At 46.2% G+C, this 9,762-nt stretch overlaps 2 pseudogenes; both read left to right on the top strand.

Moving 5' to 3' along the window:
- Positions 1 to 818: 818 nt before the first annotated feature.
- Positions 819 to 3,237, top strand: LOC125536540 (L-type lectin-domain containing receptor kinase SIT2 pseudogene; annotated as a pseudogene).
- Positions 3,238 to 6,913: 3,676 nt separating this feature from the next.
- LOC125535528 (L-type lectin-domain containing receptor kinase SIT2 pseudogene) lies at positions 6,914 to 9,762 on the top strand (annotated as a pseudogene).

A 9,762-nucleotide genomic window follows, 5' to 3' on the forward strand; every position in this document is an offset into this window, starting at 1 on the left:
GGTGGCCCTCCTCTGGTAATTTCCTTCGCCAATATTTTTTATGTATTCTAAAATAATCTTCGTAAATTTTTAGCTCAATTCGAGAATTTTTATTTCTGCACAAAAACAACACCATGTCAATTCTGCTGAAAACATCGTCAGCCCAAGTTAGTTCCGTTCAAATCATACAAATTAGAGTAGCCGCGTGTTGGACAGGTTCGAGCATATCATATGATTGTTTTTTTGCAAAACGGTTGCATTCTTAAGCCCTATCACACACGGTTATCGTGTATCGTGTGAGATGAACCCCCCATATTGCACACCTTTGTAAGGCGGCGGTTTGAAAATGCGTCGGTTTAAACCGTTTGCTTGACTTAACCGTATTAGTGGTGGCCTCTTATGGCTGAAACTTGTTGTATCGGTTTCTACCTACTTGTTTGTTGGATGATGTTGCTGTTATGGCTTTGTTTATAAAGTTAGACGTGTGTGTTTTTTCTATAAAATTAAACTGCAGAAAACGGACTTAAGGTTGATGTGCTATGATTGTTGAAAAAATAAACTGAACTGGTTTAGCCGTCTAGGTGACATCCACAATTTAGATATTCGTTTCTTCATGTGAACGGCTGAAGGTGAATAGTCAGCAATCCTCCTTTTCAACCAGGTGACGCTACCACGCTGCACGGCACTGCGCTTCCCCAGCTCGCAATATCAACCATTTGCAATTTCATAAGCAGCCATCTTTGACAAGAACCCTCGCAGATTTTTCTCCGGTCTACACAGGCGCCGTGTCAGCTAGGTATTACATACACACCAAGACAAATGTGTAGCAGCCTTTTTCATTCAAAGAGAACAAATCAATGAGTAGTAGACTAGTACTCACGGCAACTACGACCTCGGCTCCTTCTGATACTGCCAGGCATGCCATTATCTCCATGACTTTCAGCCAAGGTGTGCGGTGCGGCTCAGCCCTACGGCCAATCTCCACCCCGCCAAAAACTGTACCGATTGAGCTGCTTTCTCTTGAAGGAAGCGCAGCAGGCCAGCGGCACTAAATCTGGCAAGAAACCATGCCGGCTCTTCTTCTGCTCTTGCTGTTGAGCATGGGCGGAGAGTTGGTCTCGTGCTCGTCCGCCGACGAGGGCCAGTTCGCCTTCCAGGGCTTCGCGGCGGCGAACCTTACGCTGGATGGTCTCGCCGCCGTCATGCCCAACGGCCTGCTCGCACTCACCAACTTCACCCTCCAGACGAAAGGCCATGCCTTCAACCCCACCCCTCTCCGCTTCCTCGACGTCAACGGGGCGACCAACTCCACTGCCGTGGCGCGGTCCTTCTCCACGTCCTTCGTGTTCGCCATCGTCTCCAACTACGATGGCCTGAGCGACCAAGGGCTCGCCTTCGTGGTCGCCCCGACCACGAACCTCTCAACGGCGATCGCCGGGCAGTATCTGGGCCTCCTCAACGCGACGAACGGCGCCGCGAGCGACCACATGTTGGCAGTCGAGCTCGACACCATCATGAACCCAGAGTTCCGTGACATCAACAGCAACCACGTGGGCATCAACGTCAACAGCCTCATTTCGCGGAAGGCCAAGCCGGCCGGCTACTATGGCGATGACGGTGCCACCTTTCGAGACCTGATGTTGAACAGCCGCGAGCCGATGCAGGTGTGGGTGGACTACGATGGCCAGGCCAGGCAACTCAATGTGACATTGGCTCCTGCGCAGGAGCCCAGACCGAGGTATCCTCTCCTCTCTGAAGCCATTGATCTCTCCACTGTCCTCACGGACACAATGTATGTTGGCTTCTCGTCGTCGTCCGGCGTGGTGTCGACGCACCACTATGTGCTTGGATGGAGCTTCAGCTTGGACGGGCCTGCCCCGCCTCTTGATTTCTCTAAGCTTCCAGCACTGCCGCGTGTGGGTTCGAAGCATCGGTCCATGATCTTGGCTCTCGTGCTTCCACTAGCCACCGTATTGATCATCGCCGCGGTCCTAGCTGCCGCCTCCTTCTTTGTGTGGCGCCGGCGTCGATTTGCTGAGGTGCGCGAAGATTGGGAGGATGAGTTCGGCCCACACCGGTTCGCATACAAAGATCTATTTCGTGCCACTGATGGATTCAAGAATGGAAATTTACTCGGTGCCGGAGGGTTTGGCAAAGTATACAAAGGGATACTTTCTGGATCCAATTTGGAAATCGCGGTGAAGAGAGTATCACATGACTCAAGACAAGGTATAAGAGAGTTCATTGCTGAAGTGGTGACCATTGGTCGTCTCCGCCACAGGAATCTAGCACAGTTACTAGGCTATTGCCGGCGCAACGGTGAACTTCTCTTGGTGTATGACTACATGGAAAATGGTAGCCTTGACAAATACTTGTACAATAACAACGGAGCAACTTTGGATTGGCCTCAAAGATATTGGATCATCAAAGGTGTTGCATCAAGTTTATTGTATCTACATGAGGATTGGGAACAAGTCGTCATCCACCGAGATATAAAAGCAAGCAATGTGCTCTTGGATAAGCAGATGAATGGAAGGCTCGGCGATTTTGGCCTAGCAAGGTTGTACGATCATGGCACTGATGCTCAAACAACACATGTGGTTGGCACTATGGGATACCTCGCACCAGAACTTGTGCGCACTGGAAAGGCAACACCTTCAACCGATGTATTTGCATTTGGCGTGTTTCTCCTAGAGGTTGTATGTGGACGCAGGCCCATTGAGAGTGGTCAGCATAACAATAGGGTGATGTTAGTCGACTGGGTGCTTGAGCACCACCACAATGGCTCAATCATTGACACGGTGGATCCATGCCTCATGAGTAAATTCAACACACATGAGGTCACTCTTGTGCTCAAACTAGGTTTGTTGTGCACGCACCCATCGCCCAATGTGAGGCCTCCTGTGCAAAAGGTCATGCAATACCTCGATGGTGTCCAATTAGTTCCTGATTTACCATCGACATACATGAGCTACAGCATGTTGGTTCTCATGGAGAATGAAGGGTTTGATTCATACATCATGTCATGCCCTAAGCCAGGGATGACCATCTGCGGTGTATCTGACGTGTCGTCGGCAACCGTTCTTCTAGATGGGAGATGAATTTTTTGCTTGTAATCAACTATTTTTTGCTTGTAGTCATTGATAGGTGGTCTACTGATTTGGGTGTAATTTTTATTATTTTTAGTGTTCATTGTATTACCATTATTGAAGATGAATAGATCAGAAGTTTTCCCCACAAGAAAAATATTTGTTCATGTATCTCTTCAAAAATGTTCATGTATTTGTCAAAAAGAAAAGGAAATGGTAAGTACAAAACAATATAAAAGTAAGTGAAAATAAATAAAAAACTTATAAAATGTTAAAGAGTCATGAAATGTAGACAAAAAGGATGAAAAATAAAAATAGAAAAGGATACATGATAAATTGGATGTGCACTTTGCGAGCAGGCGCATGGACCGGTCAAGACATGCCACGCAAGCCAAATACATGGGCCCCGAAATCGTCTCCGTTGACCATAAATCATCATTTTATTATTATTTTTTTAATTGTAAATCATCATTTTTTAGAACAATGATCAAAGTGAGATTAGGCTACAAATTTAAGTAACACGAGTGCATTTTAAGCCAATCTAAAATTACTGCCATTGTGCCCCTCTTCATGCCTCCCATTGTCACACTCACACCGTGGCGGCTAAATTTCGTGTTTTGACCCTTTCTTCAAACCTATTCGAGATCTGACTCTTGTTTGAAAAAATTTCGAGATCTGACCCTTTTGCTACCGCCAGGGACCATGGCGGTAGGGTATAACAGCCTAGCGCCAAGGACCCTGGCGGTAGGGTTGCATGCCCTACCGTCAAAACCCGCCTAAGTATTGAACACAGTGTGTGCTCGTGCCTACCGCCAAGCACCTTGGCGGTAGGGTTGTGCAGGCTACCGTCAGCCTGTTTGGCGGTAGAGATGTTTCCTACCGCCAAAGTCCCTGGCGGTAGGCTGTTAGACCCTACCGCCATGGACTCTGGCGGTAGCAAAAGGGTCAAATCTCGAAAAAAAATCAACTTAGGATCAGATCTCGAATAGGTTTCAAAAAAGGGTCAAAACACGAAATTTTGCCCAATGTGGCCAGGTAACTTCTGATTCCAAGCATAATAACCATGTGAAAACTCTAGAGCCAGGTGTCCGTCCAAGCATAAAAATCTACACAAGTTCTTCAACAAGCATAATTTACCTTGGGTTAATTTGATCTGGGAATCTTATTACGCCACCAACCCACCACAAGGGAAAATGGAAGGATCTTTTTGGTGGAAAGCACATTTGAAATTAGTCCCTCTCTTCAAGGAAGTGGCAAGTTCTTCTGTGGGAAAGGGTGATTCTACTCTGTTTTGGACGGACACCTGGCTCCAAGTTCCCCTGGCTTAGAAATATCCAGAACTGCATTCTTTTGCAATAGATGACCAAAGCTCAGTGGCCACCATGAAGCAGTCCTTAGACCTTATGCAGCACTTTCATACTCCTCTCTTGGTTATTGCCTTCCAGCAACTACAGGATATTAATCCAGTTTTGCTCCAGTTGGAAAATTCTAATGATTCCTGGGCATATGAGTGGAAGTCTAATAATTTCTCTGTTAGCAAGATGTACAAACATCTGTTGGGACCTCATGATACTCATCTCCTGTTTAAAGATCTTTGGAAAGCTGCCAGCAGGATCAGACACAAAATCTTCTTTTGGTTGCTGCTTCATGACAGAGTTAGCTCCAGGAGTCTGCTTAAAAGGAAAAATTTCTTGCTTCAGAGTTATGAATGTGCCATCTGTCAAGATCATGTTGAAGAAACATCCCTACACCTCCTCTGGGATTGCCATTTTGCCCTCTCTTGCTGGGATTCTATTGCTCCACGCAGATGCAGAGGTGTTTCTACTTTTGATAATATCATTTCTCTCAAGCAATGCTTCCCAGCCCCGATTGCCATGGACATTGTGATTATGGGATGTTGGAACATTTGGATGCAAAGGAATGGGAAAATCTTCAAGGCTGTTCCCTCAGGAATTCATGCCTGGAAGCAAGGTTTATATCAAGATCTTTCTCTGGTCAAATCGAACAAAAGAAAAGAACATCGCCGCTCTTGAGCAATGGATGAATTCCCTTTTCTCATAAGAACTCATAGATAATGTTAACTATGTTGGAAAAAACTGGAGTTGGCTAGATGGCCTGTACTTTTTTTACCTTTGTCTGTACATATTTATCTTTTTATAAATGAAAATATACCGTAGAACTATTGTAATGATCTTTCTAATGAGTTATATACTTATATGCTGCAATTGATATGTTCTGCAGCCTCCTCAGTCAAGTCCTCCCTTTCTTCAGGTTGGACAATGGTCTTATCTCTTGCAGTTTGTATGTTCTGCAGCCTCCATGGTCATGTCCTCTCTTACTTCAGGCTGGGCAGAGGTTTTAACTACAAGTATGTGCCAATGCACCTGTAAGCCTCTCTAAATTATGTCCAGTTCTAACAAACATTGCAGTTTATCTTGACCATACTAATTAACAAAATTAATTGTGATCTTCATGTCATGCTAATTATTACATTTTTGGTATACCTGAGATTTTGTTGTTGTGATCTCTTCTTAGAAACAAGGGGAAAAGGCCTACATATAAAAGCCACCGATCATGTGTTTCTAGGATTACGGTATTGACCTAAAAATGGAATTATGCAAGGCAATCTTCTGGAGTTTACTATATATTACTAGCTTCCTTCCATGTGCCTTTTATAGCTACAATAAGTGAATAATGACAGATGTGCAAGGTATCTAAAGATCTCCACTTAGTGCAGATGTATGGTGACAGACTTCCTTTACATTGCATACTTTTCAAATACGTAATGGCTGTTGATTCAGAAACTGTATATGTAACTTCTTTATATCTTTCTTTTTTTGTGAATGAGGAAATTTTCCTGAACTCTATCGATCTCTAAAGTTTGCAAGCATCAAGTTCAATGTTAGTGAGGAACATATGAAGCCTTAGCTAAGGAAATATAACCTTTGCTGTCTAAGGTGCGAAAATAATAATCAAGTACAGAGTGTGAGGATGTTTATCTTCCTTTACTAGGAGAATAATGCATATGAACTAGAAATATGCACATGTTTTGCTATTCTGGCACCTAAATTTATTTTTATTAGTGATGCACTTTTCACTATTTTCAGATGCTCCACCCTCTCTGCAGTCATGAAGCCATGCTCTTTACGTCCTTATTCGCATCACCGCTATTTCCATTATTTGCAGACCTCTTTCCGCCAAAGGTAAACTGTCCTTTTTATGGTCAAAATGTATCTATCTGGATTATTAGCATCCACAAATATTTCCTACATGATTATAAAAAATTAGCTTTACTGTATGCAAAGATATAGGAAGGAAAGAAGTGCTGGACTTCAAAACCAAAACAGTCATAAAGACGAGGAAAGAATGTTAACTAAACAAACACAAAAATACTGCACATCTGACTGTAGTTACAGTTTCACTTAAGTACCATTTCCTTACTGCACATCTGACTTACAAATATGTATTCCGCATCTACTACACAAAATTACATGTTCAACTAAACATTGACACGGTGGTATATGTTGTCCATGTACAAATAAAACTATCATTTCATGAATAGATGTTGGAGCTAAAAAAACGCAAACATTTGTTACGGTTTTACATCTCTACAGAATTCAGTTGTTTGTACTCCAGTTTTCTTTACTTAAAATATCACTAATGCCTTATGTGAAACAAGTAAGTATCTGAAGTATAATTTTATCTTTTTAAATAAATAAGGGCAAATACAGAGACTCGCGTCTTGCCTATAAAAGTGAAAATTATGAAACTACATAAGGTTATTTGGTGATTTGATTTAGTACTTTGTGTTTGGAGATCACAATTTGTCATGAATGTGTAGTCCAATCTTGGATTTTCCTTGGGAAATTTCTAGCCCGTGCAAATGCACGGGTAACGGGTTGATGACTAGTATAGTCGAAATGTGTTGCCAGACCATCATTGTAGATTTGTAGACATCACACTTGTAGACCCCATTAATGCATTTCATTTCCAGTAGGTAGTTTGGTCAAACGCGCGCCACGAGCCACAAGGCTCTCATAATTTTCCACACCGCAAAACGCTGAAAAAAAAGTTCTCTTTACCTCGTCAATCTTACACAAAAGCTGAGAATTCGCTGTATGCAAGTACTTCCTCCGATCCGTATTACTTGTCCTATATTATACGGATAGTAGTAGAAATTTTGGGAACCTATAACCAAAGAGAGTGTGTTTCACTGTTTCCTGCACCACAGCCCACTGGCTCGTCCTGCAAAGTGGTAGGAGAGCTATGTTTGTCCAGCTTCACCACTTGGTCACTCTGCTCCTGCTCCTGGTGGCCGCCGATCGCTGCCACCCCGCCACCGGTGGTGGAAGCAGCAGCGGCGATGACGGTCGGCAGTTCACCTACAACGGCTTCGTGGGTGCGAACCTGACGCTCAATGGCGGGGCCACCGTCATGCCGAACGGCCTCCTCATGCTGACCGATGGCACCCTTCAGACGAAAGGCCAGGCCTTCCACCCGTCCCCGCTGTCGTTCCACACCGAGGCGAACGGCACCGGCGTCGTGCGGTCCTTCTCGACCACTTTCGTCTTCGCCATCTTTGGCCCGTACGCCTACCTGAGCAGCCATGGACTGACCTTCTTCGCCTCAGCGTCCAGGGAGGTGCTCTCCACTGCGCTTCCAGGCCAGTTCTTGGGCCTCCTCAACGGCACCAATGGCAACCGGAGCGCCCGCATCTTCGCCGTGGAGCTCGACACGCTCCTCAACGCCGATTTCCGTGACATTAACAGCAACCATGTCGGTGTCGACATCAATAGTCTGATATCCATCGATTCCGCCGACGCCGGATACTACGATGATAGCACAGGTCGGTTCCAGAACCTAAGCCTGATCAGCCGGAAGGCAATGCAAGTGTGGGTGGACTACGATGGCGTGGCCACGGAGATCACGGTGACCATGGCTCCCCTGGGCGTGGCCAGGCCCAAGAGGCCGCTCCTGCGGACCACCGTCGACCTCTCGGGTGTGGTGCAGAGCACGGCGTATGTTGGATTCTCGTCGGCGACGGGCGTCATGTCCACACGCCACTTCGTCCTCGGCTGGAGCTTCGCGCTGGACGTGCCAGCCCCGGCGCTGGACATCTCGGCGCTGCCGGCCTTGCCACGCGCCTGGACCAAGCCACGCTCGAGGATCCTGCAGATTGTGCTGCCTATAGCGTCGGTGACGCTGGTTTTTGCTGTAGGCATCGGAGTGTGCATCTTGGTACGACGGCGTCTCAAGTATTCCGAACTGCGTGAGGACTGGGAGGACGCGTTCGGCCCCCAACGATTCTCTTACAAAGAATTGTTTCATGCGACCAAGGGGTTCAGCATTAAGAACCTGCTCGGAGTAGGAGGCTTCGGAAGTGTGTACAGGGGTAGACTCCGCAAGCCTGACAAGGAGATCGCCGTAAAGAGGGTCTCCCATGAGTCAAGGCAGGGGATGAAGGAGTTCGTCGCCGAGGTTGCAAGCATCGGGCGACTACGGCACCGCAACCTCGTGCCGCTGCTTGGTTACTGCCGGCGCAAGGCGGAGCTTCTCCTGGTTTACGATTACATGCCAAACGGAAGCCTTGATAAATACTTGTATGATGGATCTTCAGGTACACTGGATTGGCGTCAAAGGTTTCACATAATCAGAGGTGTGGCTTCTGGGTTACTGTATCTCCATGAGGATTGGGAGCAAGTTGTCATCCACCGAGATGTGAAAGCGAGCAATGTTCTCCTAGACAGCGAGATGAATGGGCGGTTAGGGGATTTCGGCCTTGCAAGGTTGTACGATCATGGAGCGGACGCCCATACAACACATGTGGTTGGCACCATGGGCTACCTAGCCCCCGAGTTAGGACATACTGGTAAGGCAACCCCGTCTACCGATGTGTTCGCTTTCGGTGCATTCCTTCTGGAAATCATCTGTGCACGGAGGCCAATTCAGCAAAACGAGCGAAACAGCCGCATCGTGCTCGTAGATTGGGTAATCGAGCAATGGCGCAATGGTCTGATTGTTGATGTGGCAGATACAAGAATTCTGGATGGGTTTAATCCGGACAAGGTCTCACTGGTGCTGAAACTAGCACTGCTCTGCTCACACCCGTTGCCCACTGCGAGGCCAACCATGCGGCAAGTCATGCAGTACCTTGACGGTGACAAGCTCCTCCCGGACCTGTCACCGTCGTACCTAAGCTTCAGCATGCTGGAGCGGATGTACAATGGGGAGTTCAACCAGAACGTGATGCCATACAGTTCTCGACGAGCGTAGGTGCCATTTCTGATCTCTCGGGAGGAAGGTGATGAGGTTCTTGCACTGAGTAAAAAAAAGTGGAATTGTGTAATTGACTATGGAAGTTCCGATGTATCTATGTTGTACTCATTTTACTAGAAATGTCTGCTCTTGTGATTTATCTTTCTTATGACTGAATTTCAGGATTATATAAACACACCAATGCTGATCTAAAGTGGTGTTGTTTTGTTTAGGAAACTTGCTTTTGTTGATGGTTTGGATTTTGCGGTGATCTTGTGCAAGTGTCACGCTGGTTTGAGCTGTCTGCGTGCAGTTGGTTCAGAAAAAGCTTTGCCTGATTGTTGCAGGCTCTAGTTTTCTTCCTCCTATCCGTTAGGTATCCTTTTGAGTTTCTGCTGCTCTTGGTTTGTAAACTGTGGCAGTTTCTTTAATGGAAATC

This window comes from Triticum urartu, chromosome 2A, assembly GCF_056163025.1.
Source record: "Triticum urartu cultivar PI428250 chromosome 2A, HENAU_Tu73, whole genome shotgun sequence".
In the NCBI taxonomy this organism is placed as follows: Eukaryota; Viridiplantae; Streptophyta; class Magnoliopsida; order Poales; family Poaceae; genus Triticum; species Triticum urartu.